The sequence below is a fragment of the Poeciliopsis prolifica genome, unplaced genomic scaffold, assembly GCF_027474105.1.
Source record: "Poeciliopsis prolifica strain line A6 unplaced genomic scaffold, Auburn_PproV2 SCAFFOLD097, whole genome shotgun sequence".
NCBI classification, from domain to species: domain Eukaryota; kingdom Metazoa; phylum Chordata; class Actinopteri; order Cyprinodontiformes; family Poeciliidae; genus Poeciliopsis; species Poeciliopsis prolifica.
In genome coordinates this window covers 400,652-426,348 of record NW_026562472.1, presented here as the reverse complement: position 1 = coordinate 426,348, position 25,697 = coordinate 400,652, and the positions used below count along the sequence as shown (strand labels likewise).

Sequence of the window (25,697 nt, the reverse complement as noted above, 5' to 3'; positions counted from 1 at the left end):
AGAGTAGATAGGAGTCTTTTAGTGTTTTATTTTCATGTGGAGAAGAGCTCGGTATCTACAGGTAGTCCAATCAGTGGTTACTAAAACAGAATGTAGTATTTGAAGCTGAATTTTCACTGCAATAACAGAAGTCTGAACTGGTTTTACCCTGTTGGAGCAAACATCTAGATGTTGTGCAGTAGTTTCTGGAGGGACGGTGTCGACAGAAGGCTGCTGTAGGCGTCAGCAGCAACAGGCAGGTGCTGCTGCTGTGAATTAGCTCAGCCTGACGCGTACTTAGCCAAGGCCCAGGCAGCTTTAGCATGTGTTCATTAGCGGATGCCGGGGAAGCTTATCTTTCTGAATAGCCTCATTAGTGATAGGGATTAATAAGCGGCAGGTTCATTAGAGAGACAGGCGGAGAAGTGTGTTGGCAGAATTGCAACAAGGATGCGGCGCTATCGACTGGCCTTCGCCTCTCCTGTTGTTTCAGCTAATAACAGCAGACGCTTCAAGATCAAGAAGAATAAACATCATCTGGTTTTATTGTGTTCTGGTTGTTGCTGCATATTGTGTTGCTTTTATTACTGATCAACCAATTAATCAGGTATCTTGTTAAAGAGAGTTCCCTCTCAGTTTGGAAAAATATTTAATTTAAGTAGGGGCTGAAATGTATCTCAATATAAGCGTTTAATTTTAGTCGATATTGATATATTGAGTTTTTTTTTTATTTTAGACATTGTAAATACTGCCAAACCGGTGACATGTTCCTGATTCATCCACAGTTTTCACTACACACCGTTGTTGTTTTTATTTTTGAGCAGTTATGAGCAACAATGACAAAACATAAAACTGCTGTTGCACAAATTACAACAACAGGCTGTTGCTAGGTAACCAGAGAATTAGTGAGTTGCTAGGTAACCAGAGAATTAGTGAGTTGCTAGGTAACCAGAGAACGAGTGAGTTGCTAGGTAACCAAGGAATGAGTGAGCGAGATGATTCCACCAAACTTGCTTTGCTAGCTCGGAACAGCTAAAGCTTTCCCTCTGCCTACAACTCCCAGAATGCTGTGCGGTTTTGACTCAATCTTCTATTGATGTCGATTATATTGTTGCTGATTTATTGTCCAGTTCTGCTATTTCTACATTTTGACAATTAAATGTTTGTTTTATTCTTTTGAAAAATGAACTTAATCACTTATTTGCATATTTTAATGTATATCTAATATTGTATAAAACAGGTTAAAGTAATAATCTGTAGCATACTGCAAGTTTTTTATTCATAAAATAAACAATAACTAAAATAATAAAAATAATAACTTTCTGAATATGAAAACTTGGAACCCTGAGATTTTTGCTTTGGGACAAAGTTTTAGAAAATATGCATATTTACATCTCAAGTATACAAAGTTAACCATAGTATTTAATCACGGCGCTAGAGTTTTAATAACTTGACAGCACAAGTTTTCTTTACATCTGAAACATTTGCATGGCAAACATATACAGAAACAGAAAATTATAAAGGCAGCAAACCACTCTGTGTTGGAAATATGAATGAACGGGACCTTGAAGTGAATCATCCATGCAGCAAACTTTCTTCCTTTAGTATCTGAATAACTCAGAGCTGCAGGCGAGCCGCTACATATGCATCCTCTGCCGAAAGCAAGCTGAAAAAACTTTTGCCTCATGCGCTTTTGTGGCTCATTAAATATTAAATGCAGTGCTACCCTGTGTTCTTTTATTTATCCAGTGCTTCAACAACCAAGCTGCAACGCCCGGTGTGCGTTCAAGAAAATACTTTGGAATGTGTTGTTCCTTCAAACAGAGATTTAAAATGCCTAACAGTCAATAAATCCTCTGCAGATACTGATTGTTTCTTCACTCTTGACAGTAAATATTGTTTTCATATCTCTATAGTTTCATCTAGTGTTGACTCAAGCTGTGCTTTCAAGTTTCTTTGACTCCGCTACGCCATCATAGTGACTCTTCTTCTTCTGACTTTCATCGACCAGTTGGGCTTTTTTCAAGAGTCAAAACCCAAACAATCATTGTTGCTCTGGTGCGAAACTAAACAGTTGTTCCATACCGTAATTTTTATGCAGATTGTCTGATTCCAAGACGTGTAATCTTGAATGTTTTTTGGATTTAAAAGCTCAGGAGATGTGTTTTATTACAATAGACCATAATTATGAAGAATTTTGTGTTCATCAAGCAAAAGAGGGTGCAAAAGAGATTATCCTGATTCTGAAAAGTCAAAAATTATAATCTTATAATTGGGGTTGCAACTAACAATTATTTATTATTTGATTATTTTGACGGATATTTTTTTATTTAACCACTTAAGACTTTTTATACTATTAGATATCCACTAAAATATGCAAACAAATAATTATATTAATTTTTAAATAAGAAAATAAACAGTTTTGGCTTAATTACTGCTCTAAATATGGATTTGTTTTCACCAAACAGACTTTTTGTTAATAATTAGTTAGTTGACAATTATTCCAATGATTGATTAATCACAATTAATCTATTCTAATCAATAAAGCATTGTTGAAATTGGCCAGTTATTGAGATTTGACCAGAAAACCACAAAACATTTTGTTGCAAATGGTGAAGAGTATCTAAATATGCAATGAAACCATTTCCCACATCATAATAGAGGGAGTGACGATACACCAAATTCTGACTCTGCCAACCCAAAATCTGAAGGTTGGAGCTAAAATTAAACATAAATCCCAATTCTTCCTATTTTGACGTTTGGTTTGAACCTCAAGAAGTTTAAAGTAACTTAAATAAGCTACGTTATTAGCTTATTCACTACTTGAGTTACAAAGTGAAATATTTTATATAATATTTAGATGAATTTCAAGATGCAACATTTTAGAAAACCACTAGGTGTCACACGAGAGCACCTACATTTTTATTTAAGATACAATTACTAAAGTTTGATCTGATTCAACCGAATTCAACAAAATTTTCAAGAATGTCCCTTTATTAACAAAATAACAGAAGCTTGAGCTCATTATCTATATTCCCAGTGGTTGAACTACATGCTTCAGGTCCCTTTGTTATTTTTCTGCATTTGTATGAAGTGCAGATGATGTTTACCCACTTGTAGACTTTGATTATGCTGAAAATAAATGAACAACTTTTTCAGATTTTGAGAGTCACAACCTCAACGACGAGTTGACGCGACTGACCTCCCCTCTCTTCAGTGTTTCAAATAAAAACGCTAAATAATTTGGCACCTTTGTGGCACTCTAAAGGCTCGGAGAACATCTCTGACGCCCACAACAGGAATTAGTATGCGACAGATGTTGCGAGGCATCACAGTAGCACAACGACTGCAACAAAGCTGCAGACGTTCGACACAGATGTACCTGGAAGCAGCAGAAAGAGAAAGGAGAAAGGAGGAGTTTCTTGGCTCTGTCGTCTGTAATTTGAGCTGCAGGAGGTAGTGCACCTGTTTCTGAGGAGACAAAGCAACTAGAAATCTGATTTGCATCTGGGTTTGTCATAAATACTCATCAGCCTCAGCAAGTGCAACGCATTGTGCCTGAACCAATAGATCTTTGAATAGATTTTATGGGGTTGCTTTGAGCAACACACTATGCACCATATTGTTATAAATAAATTGGAAATTTTATTTGGATTATTGGATAATTTTATCAGCAAAACTTGTTATGGTGACAGGCCTAGTAGAGTTTAATTTCTTTTAAAACCCAGTTAAAATGTATCTTTTTTAACCTGTTTGTGATCAAAGTTTCTTATTTTTAATATTTTTGGACTTGTTTCTTCATTTTTACATCAATTTTTGCTCCTGTGAAACTTTTACTTTCTCCCACCTGAGCTGTGAGTCTCTGCAGCTCCTCCCAAATCACCATTCACCCACTTTGCAGCTGTTTTTGATTGATTTATCCACCTTCATGTGTGTTTAGATTGACAACCGTGACTTGACACATTTCTGCTGTAATGGTTTGTTATTTTTCTGCCTTGATGCTCAAAGCAGTTTCAGCCTCAAATCATTAAAACAACAGCTCAGCTTCATAAACAATATCTCACATACGGGCCCAATTTCCAGCATCCCCATAAAAAAAGTGAATTATAAATAAAATAAAATAAAACGTAACAAGCGGACAGCTGCTCTGCTGCACTGGATGTACATTTCCGAACAAAATAATGTGGAAATGCTGCAGATAACCCCGCTTTGTGATTAAATTCTCTCCCCAATTTAAATAGCTCAGCTTTATTTAAATGGAAATAAACAGCGTAATCTGAAAATGTTATAAGTTGGTAAATGAGCAGGTGATGAAAGTGCAGGACCGCCTTGCTTTCCCACCGTCCTGTTGCTCAGCGGAGGTAATAGCCCCGCCAAAAACTTTGCCCTGAATAGCAGCACCGCGCTTCCACGCCATTGTAACTGGTGCATAATGGATTTTCCCCCTCATAACTGCTTTAATGGACTTATTTGCATACAGAAATGAGTAAATACAGTGCATATTTGCGCTATCTAAAAATAGCAGTAAATGAGGAATTGAAAATCCAGAGGAAGATGAGTGAAGATGACACCTGTGTCAGTTTTATTTTCCCTCCAGCAAACATGGAGCTGAGCGTGACTGGTTCACAGGATTGACAGATAACTTTTCAAACTATTTTTTTTATTTATTTTCTATCGTAAACTTATAGAGACATTTAACTGGTGTCGCCCCATAAGCTCGTCAAGCTGTGGGTTTAAGTTTGTTGGATGCAGCGTCGACATTTGAGTCTCATTTCATTTTTTACGATTAGACGCTTTTTATTTTAGGGTAGAGAAACAAACATTTTCCAACATTTATATCTAGTTTTTATGTGTTTTAACTTGTGCAGTTCATTGTAAAAACTAACTAGCAGTGTTGTTTTTACTTCAGTTACTAAAAAAATGCAACACAATGCATCTGATGTTTTTATTATTTAACTGTTTGCTACTAAAATTATTAAACGGACAGAATATTATATGTTTTTATTCTTATGTTATTTAGTAAACCATGTTTTTTTGTTGAAAAATTGGATTCTTTATGAAAACTGGGGCTGCAACTAGAGATTACTGAACCAAATAATCAAATAAAAATGTCCACGTTCTGCTGATTTTGTATTGAAAACCTTTTTAGATATTAAAAATAAATTAATAAATAATTCAATTCAAACATTTTTTACCTTAAATGCAGAGATCTTAGCTGCAGAAAATGTTTTTTTTTTCAATCATTTTCTATTTTTCTTAATTTTTCTTCACACATAAACATCTTCTCTAAATAAATGAGTTGCTGATTCATTGCTTGTGATAAACATATAATTTGAAGATATTTTTTCTGGTGATATTGTTTCTTAAATACAGTCACAAACACATCGTAAATATTAAGCTACATGTTAACTTATTAGATCATCTTATTTGCATGTTTTCACTATTATGGTCAGGTCAGGTGTAAAAATAAACAATTTTATCTTTCTCGGTAGATTCACTCACCAGCACGATGTGACAATCTTCTAAAATATAAATCATGACTGACACTAAATAGAAAGAATCTATTTATAATTAATAAAACTGACTCGTCTTTGTAAATTTCCGCATCTTATCTGATGTCACTGCTTTGAATTTCACTCAACTGCGAAGAAAAATGAATAAAATAGACTCTACTTGTTTTTCTGTGTGTACACGTTTGACAAAGCAAACAACATAAATTATTGAAAAAACAACACATCTTTGAATTACTGAAAAAGATTTTCAGTCACAAACATGAGGAATCTCTGCTTGTCTCTTACTTTCACTGAGTGATTAATTTTTTAGGAATAAAGAACAAATCTGGAGTTTCACAGATGCAGAGTTCATTACAAACAGCCTGATAGGATTTTGGAGGAACTGCGAAAATATTTAGGTTTTAGTGATCAATGAAGTTTAAAACCAAAGAGCAGCACCTCAGTCTGGCTTCATTAATGTGAAATAGCAGCGCGACAAGCAGCGGAAATAATGTGCTCTCATAAAAGGATTTCATGTAACTTCCTCCCACGCTGAGGAATGTAATATTGCAACAGATAAAGTGACAAATATGACACAAACAGAAAAACAACTTATTTTCTCCCAAACAAGTAAAAAAAAAATCAATTCTCATGTAAGTAACCAACATCATTTTAGTTTTGTAGTGGTAAGGTAATTTAATTTTGAGAAGTTTTCAAACATTACTGGTAGTTTGTGAAATTACTGTTATGAGATATTAATTTTTCATCAGATTTTCAAATTTATTTTTACAAAATAAAAATCTTCCTGCCAAGAGTGAAATTATGCTAACTTATGTTCACAAAATGAACTAAAGGTCCCTGGGCAAATGAATAATACATGTAAAATTAACAAAGAAATAATAAAATACAACAATAAAAAAACAACAATGTAACTTAGCTTTTCAAGTATCAAATTACTTTTTTGTCTCATTTTCTAGAAAATGGTACATAATTTTTTTAGAACTTACCAACTGTGTCAAATAAACTTGAAAGATGTTTAATTATTCTTCAGTTATGTTTCTAAAATCGCCTTCAGTTGAAGCTTCAAGTAAACCAAACACACAAATCTGGTTTTAGATTTTAGTATTTTATATATTAATTCCATTTGTATGCAATTTAAAGTGAACCTTGATTAATCTCAAGGTTTCCCATTGAGGAAAAAACGCACACACCTCCATATTGTTCATAGTTTCACATCAGGGTTTTGCATCTCTTATTAGTGGCCGACATAAAGCATAACCTAATAAAGACTTATGAAAGATTATTTATTTTTCTAGAATGAATGTTATATTTTGATTTATAGTAGGAAAGAAAAAATAGTCTTTATTGAGCGGTTTTGGGGAAAAAAAGCAGAATTACACTTGATTTTAGCTGAAAATGATTTGGTTTTGTAACCTTTTGTAACTGCAGCTGTAAAAATGAGCAGCACCACACACCGGTCTTTGAAATTTCCTCCGAGAATAAAAGAGTTTTTAAATTAAAACCCATTAGATAAGAAAGGAAAAGCAATCTTCAAGTATTCGCACCAAGTTTAATTGTAAATCATGCTGCAAGTGCAGTTAATTTACTCAAGTTTCCCCCTCAGACTGCTAGTAATTTGCAAGCGTCTATTTGCATTGCTCTACATTAAAACACCAAGAAGGGAGGGAAGTTTAGCTGAGCTAATTGATGCAGAGAGGAGCTCAGTCGACTCTTTCAAATCTGCCTTGGAGGTGGGAGATTATTTCCTTCACACCAAATGTAATATTTTGTATCTTGAGAGTATAATTTGTCTTCTTGTGTTTGTCTTAATGATATTTAGATGCTCTTTTGTAATGAAAATTGACTTTATTTATAGGTTTCTTTATGTAAATGTGTTTGTAGCCTCTCTCTATGACAGCAAAATTCTTTAGAAAAAGCTTTTTCTTATGATTTCACAGCCAAAGAACTATTCTTCTGCTTTCAATGTCTCAAAATTTTAAACAATCTGTTCACAGTTTTAAACATGAACCATCATTTCAGAGGATTAGCTTTACAAAGTGAGATGCTTTGGGATGTTTTAACCAATATGTGCTTAGATCTCAGCTGAAAAGGGGCGCACACACCTCCAAATTGTGTGTATGTTCAGATTAGGAAAATATAAATGAACCCAATAAAGACAAAATAAAATGTGAGGGATGCTGCTCAAGGGTTTTTTAGTGAAGGGTAACAGTTAAACAGTTTCACCAAGTATTAAATTTCAATAAAAATGTTTTAAGAAGATCTTTAAAAGTCTTAAATTTGAGTTACCCTGCATAAAAACCAGCAACTTCCATTATAGCAAGTTTAAAATGGAAAAATACTTTAACTCAAAAAGATCTTTTCTTTTTAAGACTTGTTTCCAAACAAATTTAATGGTTGAGGCAAACAAATTTCTAATCTTAATTTATTTCTTTAAAAAATATTTGCTGTGGACTTTTTTGCAACAATTCCTCAATTGAACGGATCATCAAGGCCACGGAGAAGCAAAAATCTAGTCAGAAAAATTTACAGTGATTAAACAAGCTGCAGATATTTGAGTTCGTGCCCAACTGTCTCCGTATTTACAGAAGATTTTTACGATTAAAAAAGAACATGAAGAAAAAAAAGTAAATCTAACCTGTTTCTTCACCCTGAGCCACTGTTATCTATGTTTTATACCGGATGCCTTTGTTTTCCTGCTTGGTTATTTTTCACCACTTGACACAAGCATCCTCTGGTTTCCCCAAGTAAATCTTACACACCTTCACACAGGTCATGCTCTGCAGCGTCCCATAAAACACTCACAGGCCGAATGATCCGAGCCGTGAATGATGACCCGTATTGTCTTGCTTTCATGGAAGCAGGCAGACACACTGCTTAGCTACATCATGAGCTGGGCTGAGACCGCCTGGCGCTAACGCTGTGCAGGTGATCCATCCTTAAGGTTTAGTCCCTGAAGGGTTTCGTCGGCCATTTCTCTTACTCAGTGTTTTTCAATCAACTGAAAACTACTAAAATAAAATAAAACATCTTAATATATACAACTTCAAATGAGAGTATTAGTCTCTTAATTCATTTATTGTTCAATTCTTTGTCCATCCTAATGCAGGGGTGACCAAAGTGAGGCTCGGGGGCCATTTGTAGCCCGTCGACTAATTTTTTTTGTGGCTCCCAACTGCAATTGGTCTCGATACTATTTAGCTGCTTAGGATGCAAACCAGAGTTAGGTAGTAACTAGTTAAATTTACTCAATTACATTTACTTGAGCAACTTTTTTAGAAAAAAAATTATGATTATTAGTATTTTTACTACAATGTATTTTCTACTTTCACTTTAGTAATATTATTATGAGTTACATTTTTGGATTTTCTACCCACTGAATGAAAAATAAACATGTTTTAACCAAAAATTCACCAGACACAGACACACACCTGCAATTTTTGTTAAAGTTTAATCAGTTTTTTATTGAAAGAAACGGATTTGAAAACATTTTGTTGTGTTATTATTATTTTTTTTTTGTTATTGTCATTTTCAAATACAGAGCCATTTACAGACCGTGGACTGATTTTGTTTGGCCCCCAACTTCTTCTCAAACATGAAACAAATGTGATCCATAGCTGCAGATGGAGACAAAAACTGTAAGGCACAACACAAAGTTTTTCATGATTTATAACCAAACTTTAACAAAAGGTACAACCAAGAGAGTTTTACTAAAAAGCTGCACCCAAATCAGTTTTAGTTTTTTCTTAAAGTTGGCTAAATATAGCAAACATTTTGCAACAAAGTGACTGAAAATAAAGTTATTCAACCAAGCCCAAAATAAACTAAAAACTAGACATCTCTATTTTAATACAGCGATATCTTCAGTTTTTCGTTTGCGTGAACCAGTTTTCAGCCATTTTTAAACACAAATAAACGGTTATTTACATGCAGTACCGTGCAGACCACTAGGGGGAGTCGGTTTGAGAAAGACTTCTCTAAGAACATGCGTCCTATTTTCTGCTTTTGAGTTTTTAATCCAAAATTACATTGATAAAACATTAAACTCTTGTAATTTTCCTCCCACAATCCCATTAAAACATGTGAAGCTGAAAAGCAGCGACTTTGATGTCTTGTTTAATGGAGGATCTCGGCGAATAAAGTGAGAAGCCTCAACAGGCTCATTTGGAAACAAAATTGAAGGATTAAAGAGAGATGCATTCTGCTAGTGCATTATATGTCCAGAGAGTTTCATTTAAATGTAAATTACAGACTTGCCTGAGAAACTTGTGAATCCAGAGCCACCCGAGATAAATCTGCATGTAAAGACACGGGCCAGTTATGGAGTCAAATAGAAAACGAGTTTTGCATTAGTAAGCTGAGAGACGAGCCACTGCTTAGGTGAGAGCGGTCTCTGTGTCCTCCACTCAATGTTTTAAAGCTTTTTATGCTTTGTTTACTTAATAATAATGTGTCTCTGCAGGCTGTTTCTCTGAGTGAAGCAATATGAATTGAAAAAGCTGCATTTATGGGTTAATTAGATTTTTATGCTTAAGATTTAGTTTAATCTTATTTGTGTGATAAAAATGAGGTCATATGTTGAACACTTTGTAAAAATCATGGCATAAATACTGATATTATCAAATAAAAAGTATAGTAAGTAAGGCCTATAAGCAATGAAATGTATTTACATGGAGGTAATTAGTTGATAAGGTCAAGAGACAAGCATGTTGGAATTTAAATTAAGATTAGATAAAATGGATTTAAAATGGATTTATTGTAGGGTGATTGAAACTTTCTGTGGGACAAATACCTGAATATAATCCTCTACATGCAAGTTTTCAGTAAAATATTTCAAATTCACTAAACCATATGCCAGAAAAAAGTACATTTTTCAGATTGTTTAACAGTTTTGTTGTTATCTCCAACAAATAAAACTATTTTAATATTTTTTGTTAAGTAGCTTACATCACGTGTCAAACTCGAGGCTTGTGGGCCAAATCTGGACCGCCGTACCTTTTTATGTGGCCCTCTAGATTGTAGACTAAACACTAACTGTGCTTAAATATTACTTTATGAATCAAATTAATGCAAATTTTATTTCAGTCTCTACTGTTTCTTGAGATTTATTGCAGAAAGTCATACAAAATCAACAAATCCATCATCAATAAATGCAAATATTTCCAAATTAGTACCACAAACATTTGATTTTTATTTTTAAAAAATCACAAAAAGAATCACAAAATCCTGGAGGGACTGAAAAGATGTTCAATGACATTTTATTTAAGAATTTATTGATACTTTAACAGTTTGTGAACAGGTTTTGTCAATATATTTGTGAGCATTCACAATCTGGAAAATGATTTTGACACCCCACAGATCATTAATGCAAATAATGAATAATTTAGGCCCCAACACTGAAGCCTGAGGAACCCCACAAGCAATGTCCAAACATCCAGACTTTTTCCATTTTTACAAATCGTCAGATAGTCCCATGTGTTTCCTTAAAAATAACCCAATATATTCTTCAGCATTGTGTTTATTTTTATTTAAAATACTGATGAATTAATTTATTTTTGTATTTCTTATATTTACATTCAGCTCCTCTGGTTTTTAATCTCATATTTAATCTTATATACTCATATAAGCATTTTGTAATCCTTTTGTTATCCAAGAGGAATTACAATGTAAGTGTTTATTGTTATATACAGAAACCCTAACTTATAATTCACTATATCAATGCAGAAAAAACAAATATTACATATAATATCACTATCACAATGTGTAAATTAAGGTTATTGTTGAGTATATAGTGACAGGAATGGTTTGTTTGTGTTTTTTATTTAGTTGCACTATTGTCACAAAGACGTTTTCTCCTCCTGGGAATAAGACCATCAATCTCCCGCTGTCTCTTTCACACTCTCTGTCTGGCTTTTTCCACTTTTTGATACCTTCTAGCAGTCGATGCAGAGATGAGCACGCTAGTTTCTTCAACCCGTATTCCTTCAAAATATACTGATTCTGTACCAGAGTGATGACACACAGTCAAAAGATTGCTCTAAGTTGGTCAACACTCTCCACATGTACCTCTGTTGCTGAATCAAGAAGGTGATAAGATGGCAAATGTCTGTAATTTGTTGTAATTATGTCGCCATTATATTGTCCAGGAGTTACAACAGCCAAACTCAAAGAAATTCAAGTCGACGACGAATGTTGTCCTTGCTTCTTGTTTGACCTTTACAGCAGAGGCGGTAATTATTCAGTGTGTAGTGTTGCAGTGTATTACATAGACAAATGTCACTGAGATGTCTCTGTAAGATGAACGCTCCTGCCTTAACCTGCTAAAGAAATCTAATTATCTCCACCAGATACGGCTTCATTGTGTCGTGCTTTTCTTTGTGCAGCGTGTTTACCTGTTAATTTATTCCAAGAATACAGCAGAAATGCTCAGTGTGGGGGATCAGACTATCTGATGAACTGGAGATGAAACCTCTCTGACATGTTGGCGGTTCTCTTGCTGCAAAACTGAGCTTTGACAAGAAATTGCTTCTTCTCAGTGCAAAACCTCTAAAAACAAACATGTCATGTTTGGAGTAGCTTTTTTTCCAGCAAGAACTCTTTTTAACATTCTTTGTTTTTGTTCATCTCAATTAACCTTCCATTGCACCTAATTTTAATCTGTTTTCATTGCTTCAATGTGTTTTTTGTTCGTCCCTGGGACTGGAAAGCTATATGCTAACAACAATGCCTAAAATATTTGTATATTTACATTCTTTTGGTAACTGGACTTTAAAATGAGGAATTAAAACTTATATTCAGCTAATTCTGGACAATATTTGATGCCAGAAATGTTCAGATGTAACAAATCTTCCACACAAGAGCAATCAATACTGGTGTCCCCCAGGGCTGTGTTCTCGCAACACTATTATTTTTTCTCTATGCTGGATGTTGCACAAATGGTTAAGATTTTACAATCGAGCGAACCAATTACTTGCATTTTTCATGTCAAAATCCTTCATTTCCCACAATCAAAATAGATTCTAGTAAGATTTTTGAGCTAGTTTGGTGCCTACCCTTGTTATCCTCCACCATTCATCTGTTAATGCTTCTAAACAACAAAATGAAAACTTTAATTTGCTTATATTTAATTTTTTAAATGTATTAACTGAGCGCAAATGAGGACCAGAGTCAAATTACTTGTTTTTATCTGCACAAACAGCCAATAAATCTGATTCAGATTCTGTTATTTTTTTTTGTCTAAGCTCAATAAAAATAAGATATTTAAGTATTTTTAGATTCACTTCATGAGGAAATGTTTGAAAAGTGCAGCAATTAGAGGATTTATTAGAAAGAAATAGGAAACAGAGATGATGTCTGCAGCCCTCATGAGTCAGACACCCAGTGTGGGGAATCATTGCAGGGTTTGTGGAGCTCATGACTCTTCCCACAGGGTTTTTCTTCTCCGTTTGGCATCCCCAAGGTGAATATCCAATTAACCCCTCAATGTTTGTGCAGAGACGGATTGGTTCATTTGAGTGCCAATGGACCAGAGGGCTTTTGGAAAGTCAGATCAACACATAGCCTGCTTTCTCTCTCTCGCTCTCTCCCCTGAATATTCACAGACGCAGACACTGATGGTGGTCTGTCTCCTCTAAACAGCTCTAAAAAGGTTCGGTGTTGACATAAAATGCAGATAATTGACTCTTGTCTTGAATATAAAACGGATCATTCCCAAGGTGAGGAGGCATATGGTGCGGAAATGTGGAAAACTGCCACCTCTCAGCAAGACAGCAAAGGCTTTGATTCTAACAATATATTGACATGTGTGTTCAACATGGTTATTTTTATTTCAAAAAAGACCTTCACTAGACAGAAGCCTTTAAACAGACTGGCTGATGGGAATAGTGGTGTAACTGGTTCCAGAGCTGCAACACTAATTGATGCTCTAAACACCCTAAACATGTTTCCTCCTTCTGGTTTTTGCTTCACTGAAATTTTAAAGGTTATTAAACAAAGATAACCTAAATAAATAAAAACAGCTACTCAAACTAACTTGTTCAATGTGAAATCATTACCAGTAAATCCCTTTTTGATGGTCTGGTTTGCTTTCACATTGTGTCAAAACAACCAAACCTTTTACAACTTATTCCCCTCCTCACCTGTGGGGGCTCTGCACCAAAAATACAAGTCTAAAAACCTCTTTACAAGCCACTGTGCTCAACTTCCTTCTTCACAAAATGTAAACTAAAATGGAGTGCCGTCAGTTTTTAGTGGCTACAAGTTTTTTTTATCCATTTCACTCACTAAAGCTAGACTTCTGCATTTGTTTTGGTCAAATTTACCCAGAATGCCCTCTGCTGTTGTCTACGACCTGCTTCCTGCCACTTGGCGTTCGCATATGCATTCAAAAAAACACCAAAAATCACTTCAACCAAATAGATACCGAGGTTTAACTAAAGTTAAACAAAGTTATTGCTGCTACAGGTTGGTAAATATGGTGTCCATATTTCCCAGCCAACCCTGGCTGTCAATAATGACTGGTGTTTTGGATGTTACATATTCTTGTATGCTAAATGTTTTTTGTATGACAAATTGTCATTTATTGCTGTAAAAATCAAAATGTTCCTCTTGTCTCATCTTCACCCATATTATGGGTGAAGATGAGACAATCTTCACCCAATTTGAACACTAGATTTTAGTCAAATCGTTGTTGTTTAGTCTCCTTATCTAAATCGTAAAGAGTCAAAGTGAGTTGTTTCTTTCTACACAGCCAGTTCATTCAAATTGTTTATCCTCTTTTGCACCCTGATACACTATTCCGTAGTATTTTATCCTAAAAAGCCGCGCTGTCAGCTCCACCCGATCCAATGCTGTCGTCAAAATAGAAAAACAAGCTCCAGGCGTCCTGGGCTCATTGCAGAGGAGATGTCACAGCTTGCACTGCGACATATTGTCGCCGCTGAACAAACACAGTTTGCTAAGGAATCGAAGGGCGAGAGGCTAGTAATGAGAGGGGAGCTTCTGGTTTGGTGCCATTTCTTACCTTGGCTGTCTGTCAGGTGCCTCGTTATCTCTGCTTTCTACTGCTGGCCGGCCTTGTTATCCTTAAGTCCTGTCTATTGTCTTATTATCTCAGAGGGGAACGAACCAGTGTCATTTTTAAAGACCGGACAGTATCTATTCATAGAAGCCAAGACAACATTTCAGAACAGTACCGCACCTTTGAGAATTAGCTTAAATCAGCCGCTGTATTACAGCAAAGGAACATCAGCGAAGTCCTGATAATGCTGTCAGAGAATAACAAGAAACTTCTAATACGAACATTATGAGTCCAGTTTATTAGAGCGAGAATTTTCTAATCTTTCACTGGACTTACTGCACTGTAGGTATCTGTGAAAGTTAGATTATTAAACGCAAAGTTAGGCTTTAACATCACTCAAAATATTTCAGTATTACAGTTAGGCAAAAGTAATTATTGCAATAAACGATTTTATGACTTAAAGAGAGTTTTCAACTTATTATTGTTTTGAAGTGATATAGCACCAATGGTTCAATAAAGGAAGAACACCTTCTCAAAGGTGAGTAAACTTTAAATTCTGGTGAACATTTGGCACTGAAAGTGGACTACAGTTTAAATATTCAAAATAAATAAACAAAACAATAAATAAAATGAATCATGAAGGCTTTATGTGCAAAATCTACCTTCAAAACAAGGGGTAGTTGAGACCAAAACGCCAGGCTGAAGACTTTTATTAACCAGTTTTTGGTAGAAAAATAAAGAAAATAAATCCTGCAAATGCAAATATTTGAGTTAATTTAATTTATCATGCAATTAATTGATTTATTGCTTTTTGCAACAGACCTCATCAAGTTATTACAATAAATTATAATTTTGTTGTTTTGAGACAAATCTCAAGTAATATAATGCAAGAAGACATTCTTAAAAATAAATGGATTTGAAATTCTAATTAACATTTAACACAGGAAAAAAATACATTTTAAATATCTGAAATAAATAAGAAACAAAAATAACAACAAAAAATTATTATGAAAAGCTGCACTGTGAAAAAGCAATAAATAAATCAAATTAAAATGATTGAACTGGCTTTAATTTACCATGTGATTAATTGGTTTATTGATTTTTTTTTTGCTTTTTGTTTTTGCATTGTTATCATAATGTAAAATCTTCTGCTCAAAAATCAATAAACTTTAATTTACAGATCCAAAATAAAAAACAACAACCAATAACAAAAAGGTAAAACCACTTGCAACCAAAACAATAAGTAAAGTGAATTATTTAAAAAAAAAATCAATTATCAGAGTGTAAACTGCAGATCTCATTTTATTCATCATGCAATTATTGATTAATTTCATATTGTGACAGATTTAATGACTTCCATTGTGTTCAGGTGTTTTCTTTTACAGTCACAGAATAAATTCACAAACGTTTAGTTGTTCTTGAGTTGTTTGGTTTGAGAAACACTTCAGTCTTTCCTGTAGCAAAGCAAACATTTAGTTACCAAATATGAACAATGCCTCTACTGTGGCTGCCTTAGGATATTATTCTATTGCAAACAAATTGGGAAATGTTAGAGCTCAGAAGTGCTTTATTATTTATAATACTCAGAAAATCTCTTCTCTGCCTCACAGGTACATTGCCTCTGCTTAACATTTCAGCATTTTTACCTTCTATAATGTGAAATATCAATGTAATATCCCTTTTTAGGTTAATCTTTATTCTAGTTCTTGTTTTAACAAAAGCATTTTTATGAAGAACTTGGATTCTTCTTACATTTGGAAATAAAGTAAAAAGGTAAAAGATCCGTTTCAGTGAGTTATGAAAAAGAAACTGATCATGACTGGTAATAATAAACTACATAAAAAGACTTAAAACTAATCACTTTGTTTGTTTTAGATCTGTTAGAATTACCAAAATTTGTTCTATTGCCAAAAGCTACAAAAATCAGAGAAAGAATATGTCAGAGATTTCATCCATAATAGTCTTAAAATGTCTTAAATTTGAGTTAGAACGATAGTTTTGGTAAAAATACTCAAGATTGTGACAGAAAACAGAACAGAATCAGAAGAGAAAGCAGAAACAAAACAAAAATTCTGTCTGTCTCCCTCATTAGTGTATGAAGCCAAAGCACCTGGCTGTTTTCCAATGTTAAAATCTGGGGGGAATTCACACAGCAGTGCAATCTCCTCCACCTTTTGCATGGGCTATTTGCTTTATATCTACTGTGGATTCACAAAGCAGAAACACAGCAGATGTTAGCGGCGTCACACTTATCCTCTATGCAGTTACCAACACAGCAGATGCCACAAAGTGATCGGATACTTCAAATAAATCTCTACTGAAGAACTCACCTTTACTCGTTGACTCAGAGATAAAAAAACAAAACTTTAAGCTTGTACTAACTTAAAAAATTGGATTTGCTCTTTAATATCTGTAACTTTTTTCACCAACACAATAAAGAAATATTTGCTGGGGAATTTTCTTGTTTTGTTAAATTTGTGGATTTTGTTTAGTCATTTAGTGATTTGTGTTTTTTATTCTAATTACTGATTTATATCATGACTTGAATTTTTCTGTCATGGTGTTTAGTGTGTAAAAAATGAGAAATGTGAGTTTTTTTCCAGAAAGTCTCTGAAATGAATCTCAAAATTTCTGATGTTTTATCTAGCTAGTTTAAAATTTTTGCCACTCTGAAATTTCCATATTTTTTCAGTTTATGAGCTTTATTTCGAAATTTGAGTATTTATGCGAAATGTTTCAAAAATAGAAAATTCCATGTTTTTCCTGAGATATATTTTAAAAATTCAGATTTTTTTTCAAGCTAAGTTTTGACTTTTCAAAATTTTTTAGAATTTTCTTGCAAATGTTTAGCTTTTTAAACTCTAATATTGTAAAAAAAAAATTTAAGAGAAAAAAAAATATTTTGATCGATATTGTTTGACTTTTTGAACTAAAAAATTTCCAGATTTGTTTTATTTTCAAACCCAGGAATGTCCATATTTTGTTGCAAATTTTCAACTTTTAAAGATCAAAAATTTCTAAGTTCTTTTCTATGACATTCCTAATAATTAATTTCAAAATTTCTGACTTTTTTGGAGGAAATGTACTTATTTTTTTCTATATACAATGACCTTAAGATGCCGTCGTACAAAACAGAATCACTGCTCTGGGAGATATGTTCAATTGATTGGGTGTTAGTCATGTTGATTAAAGGCAAATGCACTATTTAAGTTTCCAAATCTCCTTCGCTTTAATTAAACTAAAGTCAAACAGCCAGACTTAAGCCTCTCTATCTCCTCGGAGCTCGCCATCCTCTGGGTTATCACAAACAAACCAGTTGGTGGAGCTCAGCCGACTGCTTTATTGCTTACAACACATCAGAGAGACTCAGGTTTGCTTTTGGGAACTTCTGAAAAGCTATTAAGACCTAAACAAATGCTGAATTTCAACCTGTCCTCTAACACAAAGTGTACCGAGGCTTATTGAAGGAAACGCCCAGGAGACGTGCGGGAATCTCTCTATCCGCTCAGACAGCGACAACTTTGTGTAACCGACTGCTGCTGATCCGCAAATAACACAGCAGCTTCCATTTCCATCAGGAAACACATTAATTACTCATCAGCACATCGTTTACCCCATCGCCCTGCTGGTCCATGTCTCACCCAACGTCTTGTCACAAACAATTAAGCCAACAAAGATGGCAGTTAATTAAATTAAATCCAGTGACGTGTCGTTTAGTTGCAAAGTCGTTGCAATTACAGAGTCTGGAGGGTGAAGAATGCGGTATTTATTGGAGAGACGGATTTGGTTTGACGTTAGAGAGATGAAAATGGGCGGCGGACTTTATCTCTGAACTTGTTCTGGTCTGAAGCATCCGCTCGCTCTGACCTCATGACCTTGTCAAATTACGCGCTCTTAAGATTCACCATTGTCAACAAAAATCTAAATTTTACCACGCTTCTAGTAGAACTCTCTTAGATAACTTGAAATAAGACAAACTGCCTGGCAAATAACTTTTCAGCAAGTTACAACAGGTTGTTCTAAGTTAACATTTACTTACGATTAATTTTAAAAAGTATTAGTTCCACTGACAGATTATTTCACTTATGAGCTGAAATAATAAGTGAAATAATAATATTTAAAAGGTTTGAACGCTTTAAAATCAGTACAGAAAAATCATTAAAGAGTAACAAAAGAGTAAAAGTAAAAAAATGTTTAGAAGGGTTTTTTAAGAAAAAAACAAAGTAAAAGTAAATAAAGGTAAAACAATGAGTCGGGTTGCTGTGAATGATTATTTTAGTAATTGAGTAGCGACTCTGGGAGGAACAAAGCTGCCGTACTCCAGGAATTGTGTCTGTCAATTTAAGGATTCTTATTGATCCTTCAAAAAAATGACAAAAACCCGTACATTACGATCAATCAATAAAATCCTCCCAGAATGAACTTAATAATTGGACGTTATGCTGTTAGCACTTAGCACTCAGCAACAACTCAGAGGCAGAAGTGAGAGCGTTGCACAATGTAATCAATCAAGCCGTAACACGGTGTGCTAAGTAATAAAACTTAACTTAACGAAGCTTCAAGGAAGATTATTTGTCTTGAGGAATTTTAATAATTGAGGAATTTGAATCATTTGAGGAATCGTTTCAGCCCGAACTATAATATAACCAAATGTGAAGAAAGTGAAGTGAAAGACAATTCACTTGAAGAAAATATCAAAAATTGTGAAGTTAATTCAAATTGATATTGGGAAAGACCAACTGAGATCCAATGAGAAATGGGAAAATAATATTTAATCTAGCTTCTTACGATGTGCAACCCAGAAAATAGAATAATTCTGACAGATTTTGGTAAACGGTTGAATTATTTACATTCCTTAAAAGTGACTCATGCACTTCTATGAGTTTTTCATTAAATTATCCATTTTACACGCGACACATTCCCATCCATAAATGTCTAAAATAAAACACATCCTTGCATCATTACATATTCCACTTACTCACAGTGCAGCTTTGCAATTACAAAGGCCAGGCCATTTTCATAAAATTGGCGATACATGCATATTTAACCCACTTATCAGTCAAATGCACAAATTGTTAATCAGTAGAGAAGGGGATTAATGAATGAATTACATGCTTTAGTGATCCCTGCTGAGAAATTTGGTGTTTTCTGAGCTCATCTCTCTCTGCTGGAAGGTCAGAGCAGAGGGTCAGCTGCAGACAGGAAAAAATAAAAAAACACTTCGGTAGCTAAAACGGCTTCATTCTGCAGGACAGGTTGGATCCCTGCCAGCATGTCGGGCTCCACTCTGGGTTCATCTATAGACGAATGGCCTCGCTAACCTTAAGACGGCCCGAACTTCATTATATGAACACATGAAGGAGCCGCCTCGAAAGTTTTCACAAAATAATTAATATAAAGGCAAACGTGGAAAATCTTTCCTGCAACTGAAATTCTGCGAGTTAAATTTTCAGTAATTTGTTTTGCATGTTTGGATAAATATTCATCCTCGTTTTGCTCTTTTTAATGAAGTATTCTAATATCCAACTTTTTTTTATTTCTTTTAAAAAACATTTTTTATGTACTCATTAATAAACTGATAAATTACTATTTTATTAAGATAAAATAGTCTGATTTTATGTCAGTATATAATATCTGTATTGTCCCAATATATTAAAAAAAAGTATAAATCGGTCTCATATATAAATTTTTTGAAGGATAATTTTATTTCCAGAGACTTTATAATTAATTTTATTTGTTGTTTTAGATATTTAAAATGTCTTCCAGCTCCAGAGTTAAATGTTCATTAGATTTTAAAGTTTATCAATCTTTCAGCATATGTTCTTTAATTTTTATTACCACTATATCACATGAAAATGGCCTCAAAACAACAACAACAATATTGTCTATTGCAATAATTTCTGGGACAATAAATTGTTCAGCAGAATTTCTTTTTTTTTTTGGAGTTGATTGTTTTCTTATTTGAGCTGCAAGATTAAATAAATTAATTTATTTTATTTCTTTATTTAGATTAAACTAATGAATGGGAATCTTTTTTGCATTTTAATGAAAGTCATATTTGTAAAACAAAGATGAAAAAGTTTATATCTGCATCAAGATTAAGCTTTGATTATATATTAGCCTGTTTCTTTAGCAGAGTGTCTAACAATATGCGAAATAGTTGATTTATTGGGATTTGTTGTGGTTCTGTATTTCATAGAAATACCAGTCCTTACGCTACAATAACAATAAACCTTTTTGTGCTTTTCTCTTCTCAAACAAATGCAGAAAGCTGCAGCCAGGAAGCAACTTGATCCCAGATGTTGTTGATGTCCAAAGGTAAGCTTGGAAATCCATTTTCTGCTTCTTTACATCATTCAAACCTAAAGGACAACTTTAAAAAGCTTCCTAAAACCTGAGGGTTCAATGGAAATTAACTCAAAAGTAAAACTTTGGAGTTTAGCCTCTGAAGACAATAAAAACAGTGAGAATGGTTAAACAATTTGTTTTTATTGCAAATTGAGCATGGTGTTTGGCTTCAGGGCGAAATGCAAATGTGGCCACAGATCAGGAAGGGAAACACATTTATTAGGTTCAAGGAAACATTGTAAGTTTGCAGCATTTTTTATCAGCTTGAATTGTCCTCTGCTGGCTCACCGACACCTATGAATTTTAGCAAAGAACAGATCCTACTTATAGCTTTTCCTTTTCAAATGTGTTCAGGCTGACAGCAGTTTTAATTTCCTTGTCAGAAGCTGAATTATGCGGCACTAAAGGTAAAGCGAGGCAGAGATCTGAAATTACGTTTGTAATAGCTATTCAAGACGAAATCACTGATAGAATACTTAGATCTAAGTTACTAAAATGGAGCTTTTTATGGTTGTTTATCCAGTGAGAGGGGAAGAAAATGGGAGTAATACTGCCTGTATCATTACTATAGTTAATAAAAATGTACAAAAACTGAAATTAAGAAAATTTATTTATTAACTGAAATGAATGAAAACAGTAATAAATGAGAAGAAACTGTAACTAATGGGTATCATTTAATAAAAACATACTGATGTTTTTGTGTTTATGAAACTTTGTAATAGTCAGTTGTAAACAATAATTTAACCTATAAGTAATAGTTAGAAAAATCCCAAACTATTATGACCCTGATCTGAATGCAGTCATTGGGATATTCTGCTCCAGTGCTGACCAGCATTTTTACTTTTTATTCAGAGAAAAAAAAGTTCTGCGTAAGCTTTGTAAAAGAAAGCACCTGAAACACTTTATGCTCACAAACAACAGCTGCCATAGTTCTCAAGCGACGTGTAGTAGCTATGGTATGAAACGTGTTGTGAGCTCATCCCTCAGCTGTAGTTGGTTTGATTTTTTTTTTCTTTTAGATATAATTTTAGTTTATTTATTAAGCTTCCCCACATTTTCTGCAAAGATATTTTTTGTAACAAGAGTGGTCACTTCATTCTTTTCCTGTCAGCAATATTGTTCATATTTGGGTTAAGTTGTATTTTTGGTCAAGAAATAATTATAATCAGGCTTGATGAGTCAATTATGCATAAAATCTTTCAAATCAGTCACATAATTAAGCCTTGCTGTCATATAAGTGTTTTTTCCCTTTATGTGTATGCTTTAATTTAATACTCTTGAATATCTTCAACCTTTTTCTGTTTCTTTAGATAAAAACAAACTAGTATCCTTGGAATGAACATAATAAAGTCTAAATATGATTATAAAATCCACGTTTGAACAAATTTCAATGCAAATATGACTCACCTGTGCTGCTTTGCAGCTATACTTATGTTTGAGAAGAAGTCAGAGAGCACAGCTGGATAGAAAGAGGGAAAGTTTAATACATTTTCTCACCTTGTGAGCTTTAAATCCCAGCTTTTTAAAAGAGTTTACATTTCGCTTTGGGTTCAGAAACGGTTGCCTGGCAGCTTCGTGACTGAATGACATTCCTGTGTCGTCAGAAACTGAAACAAAAGGCAACACTGAAAGCAGATCATGTCCTCTGAGGGGAATATTGCAACAGTTTTCTGGATGTTTGTCCATAAAATCATTTAGCTTACAGCAGAAATTCCCTTCCTGATTGTTTTATTATTACCATGAGAACCTTCGCTCCGTTTCGCAGGAAGAAAAAGCCAGAAAGAGCTCAAACTCTACAGGTTCTGCTAAAAACGCTAATGAAATCACCAAATTACATTACATTGATACACAGAATGTAGCTTTTTAAATAATTATTTATTCTCAGACGTGATCAAGTTTGAGGAAAGAATTCGCCAACTTTGGCGCTTAAAAAGTTCCTCGTCCTCCTTTCATCTGTACCCGACGAGTTGCGAAACACACCGACGTGGAACGGCGACGACTGTGACGCTAAAAACCTGTCTGAGGCCGTCGTAACAATGTGCAAGAACAGTAATGACAGTGATGATCTACAATAAATATCAAGCTACTTTATGTGCTTAATTTTAGGTTTTGTGGATCTTAAAAATGTAAGTTTGACCAATCTGTAACAGTAGGAAACGTAAACTTGACGCGGTTCACGTTAGGACAAAAAGTTCAGGTGAAATATACAGGTCAGCTTTGCAAGTTGCCTCCGACTTTACCTTGAAAGTGAAGTCAGCAGCAAAGAGCCGCAAACTGTTCTGGACTGAAGTGACGCGTGATGCTGTGGGAGAAAGGTTAAGACTCCTCAAGCTGATGTTTCCCTAAAGATTTGGCGGATATGTTTTGGCTTTATTTGATGTAGACAGGAAATCCTGGGTGAGGAAAAGAGGAAATATAAGATGTAATAAACGACCAAAGTTGGACTCATCCACCTGGACGCAGGAGCAGAAATATTGGCTTTTTGTTGAGAGCAAAGCAAACATCCTCACACACTGTCCATCCGTCATGGGGAACCAACATGGCTTCTGTAACATAAGACAAATGTTTTTGATCCCTTATTAGAACAATAAATTATCTATTATGCTCCCTTGTGGAAGATGCTGCAAAGTTTTCTGAATAAAACTCTTCCTGCCATTGTTTCCCAAACAGCCAAACAAAGCATGGATGCAGCAACTCTTCCAACGCTTTGTGAGGAAAGAAATCGAATTTCCTAACTCTCCGAAACACAATAGTGGCTGTTTTTGTTCCACATTTTGCAGAAAAAATAAACTCTTTGTCTTTCAGATTCCACCTAACTGATCCCTACACAGATCTAAAACGAGACAGCTTGGATGCAAATGAATTAAAAGTTAATCAGAGTTTGCTTTAAATGAATTGTAATTACTTGAGAAAATAACTTCTTTCAGTGATGTTTTAATAAGCTTGTATAGATTAACGGAGACTCTTAAGTGAAGAGGTGTTCAATTAAAGAACAACTTTTTTAAATTCTGGGAAATGTTTTTGTGTTGCAAGGCAATAAATCTTATGTTCTCATTTATAAATAGATTATTTATGCAAAATTTCAAGAACGCTTTGAAATCAGGCTCCAAAGCATCGTGTTACTTTGCTTTCTTATTCTAATTAAAAGCAGTGATATTATATTTTATTACTTTATAAAAGTTGCTAATTCTGTTGACAGTAATTTCTAGAATGCAAGCGAAAAACAAACGAAGCTAATAAGAATTTAAATTAGAATTTGATTAAATTATTTGTGTTTTAATTGCTTCTTAAAAGAGAAAAGAAATACAATCAACAAGAATTTCATATTTTTAAATTCATTAAATTAAATTTTTGAAGGCCTGGTACAATAATCAATACATCAATTAATCACATAATAAATTAAAACCAACTCAATAATTTGAATCTAGTTTTGTTTACAGAAACTTCATAATTCATTTTATTTGTTGTTTTCTTAATTTATTTAGTATTTTCCTGTTTTAGTGTTAAATGTTTATTATATTTTAAAGTTTATTTATCTTTGGGAATGTGTTCTTTCATTATTATATTACTTGAAAATGTAATTTTATTGTTTATCACAACAATTTCTCTGATAATTTATCATGACAGGCCAAGTCGGAAATCTAAATACTGCTTTTATTTTTGTCTAACTGCAGTTATTCTGTTCTACATTTGTAGTTTCCAGACTAAATCTATTTAGTTTTGCATGTACACTGTTTTCTTTTTCCACTTCTCTGCCTGTTGCATGCTAATGTTCCTGAAGCACATAAATAGAAAACCCATTTCCACTGATAACACTCATTAAACTGCCTGTGCTGTAAGCCTTTGTTAGTCTTTAGATACTGTACCACAGCTGTTCTCCTTTTCATCCTTTTTAATGTTATTCTGTCGTTACCTCTCCGTTAATTGGCTCGCATTGTGTCTTTATGCTCAGTCGCATCAAGCCGACACCCCGTGGGATTTCAGCGTCCAGCTTTTCCACACGAAAAACACTCAATGTTGCAATCCCTCCTTGGTTTTCAGGTCTCTTCTGACTCATCAGACAGTAGCTGTATGGTGGAAGTACAATAAACAACAACTCTCAGCCTGTATCAAACACAGATCCTCGGTTTTAGCTCGTCATCGCCCCTCCACGGACGCCACGAGTCGCCATGCATGTAATAAAGACAGTGTCACTCCGCGCCTTGATACGGCTGTCTGAGTCTATCAAGATCCAGGTTCTCTGGGGAAAATGAAAGAGTAGATCTACAGAAGCGGGACAAAATGAGATTGAGAGCTCTCTTCCTTTTATGTCGAGACATTTTGAACTGACGTTCCACTTTATTACAGCATAATGACATAAGCGCTGCAAATTCTCAAGCATTTGGAGATAAGTGGAAGGAGTCATTGAGGAGATTTTAGGCTTGATTATAATAAATTAGGATTCTGCAGAAACTCAAGCTTGATCTTCATCCGGAGAAACACACCAAGCATCCTAACCACACACACATTTCATGTGTTTGACCTCCACATCCCACAAAATCCACTCCAAGATAAAGTTATTTGGCCTCAGCATCAATGAAAGCCCTTTAAGTGCCTTCTGTGTCCTCTTTCTGCTCACCTTTTGTTTGCCTGCATCAAGCATAATACAACCGGCATCCACTGAACTTTATCTGCCCTCCCTTCACCTTCTCCAACCTCTAAAGACGAGCGCATAATGTGCTGAGCAGGTGTGGAGGACGGCGTTGAGAACGCTCCATATTCAGCTGAAATATAAAGCAGCGCCGCGGTTCAACTACACTCTCCAGAATTACAGGAAAAGCTGTCAGAGAGGTCCAGACTCT

At 34.4% G+C, this 25,697-nt stretch overlaps 1 long non-coding RNA gene across 1 annotated transcript in view; it reads left to right on the top strand.

Annotated features, from left to right (window-relative positions):
- Positions 1-20,814, top strand: part of LOC129353817 (uncharacterized) — a 96,929-nt gene extending 76,115 nt beyond the window's left edge. Inside the window, exon 4 of the long non-coding RNA XR_008605088.1 lies at positions 20,776-20,814. This is a non-coding gene — a long non-coding RNA (uncharacterized LOC129353817). The remainder of the gene's footprint in view (positions 1-20,775) is intronic.
- Positions 20,815-25,697: the final 4,883 nt, after the last annotated feature.